This window comes from Apodemus sylvaticus, chromosome 3 (genome assembly GCF_947179515.1).
Source record: "Apodemus sylvaticus chromosome 3, mApoSyl1.1, whole genome shotgun sequence".
Lineage (NCBI taxonomy): Eukaryota > Metazoa > Chordata > Mammalia > Rodentia > Muridae > Apodemus > Apodemus sylvaticus.
Window position 1 is genome coordinate 17,443,940 of NC_067474.1, and position 1,051 is coordinate 17,444,990.

Consider the following 1,051-nt stretch of genomic DNA (forward strand, 5'->3'; position numbering starts at 1 on the left):
AGGGCACACAAGATGCTTCTTTGGGTAAAGAATGACAAGCATATATTTGTCGAATGGAGCCCACATATTTAACCCATTGTAAAACTTCTGGTTCTGCAAAAATACCAAGACTGTCTTAATTCTGAATAATAGTGAAGACTTAATTTTCTTCAGATTATGTTTTATTTCTTTTCCTTTTTTGTTTTTTTGTTTGTTTGTTTGTTTTTTCAAGACAGGGTTTCTCTGTATAGCCAAGACTGTCCTGGAACTCACCCTGTAGACCAGGCTAGCATTGAACTCAGAAATCCATCTGCCTCTTCCTCCCAAGTGCTGGTATTAAAGGTGTGCACCACCACTGCCCGACCTATGTTTTATTTCTTTACATTGAATGTGAATAATATAATGTGACTTAGTAAAAAAAATAATTAAAGCACAATACTAGCTTTCCTTTGTTTACATTATTTTGCTATGTAGATGAATATTGCTAATTGACTTGATTCTTCTCTGAGGGCGGTGCTATTTAAGGAAAAGGTACATGCTAGCTAAGCTAATGGTTTTTTTCTTCCACCTCTGTTTTCTTTTCTTCTTTTTTGTTTCTTTCACTGTTCAAGGTTTATTTGGTGTTTTCCTTGGCATGACACTTGAGTGGTTGGTTCCATCACCGATATGCAGATCTTACATTTTACATGATACTACAATGTACCCTACAGACACATAATCCATAAAATACCCTGTAGAACAGTTATGCACAAGATGCGCATAATGGACTTACACATTGGAGCCAGGTCATCACTAACTGGGAACTCTTGGCCTAGGTGTGTTTGGTGAGGTGCACAGGACAGCAATGCAGCAGGCTCACGATATTACTGAAATGTGCACAGTTGACAGTGTGTCTTTGAGACAGTGGGACTGTCACACTAACCAGCTTACCATTACACAAGTACCACTTGGCAGCAGGGCAGAGCTGTGGGAACTGAGATTTTTCCCCAGACCACCAATCACAGCTCAGATGAGAAGTGTGTGGTCTCCTACTTCAGCCTGGATAGTGAGGTGCTAGGATACTGGGAAGACT

The 1,051-nt window shown here is 39.8% G+C and overlaps 1 protein-coding gene across 1 annotated transcript in view; it reads left to right on the top strand.

Moving 5' to 3' along the window:
• Xkr4 (XK related 4) overlaps nucleotides 1-1,051 on the top strand; it is a 390,630-nt gene that overhangs the window by 218,529 nt on the left and 171,050 nt on the right. The gene's annotated exons all lie outside the window — the stretch shown is intronic.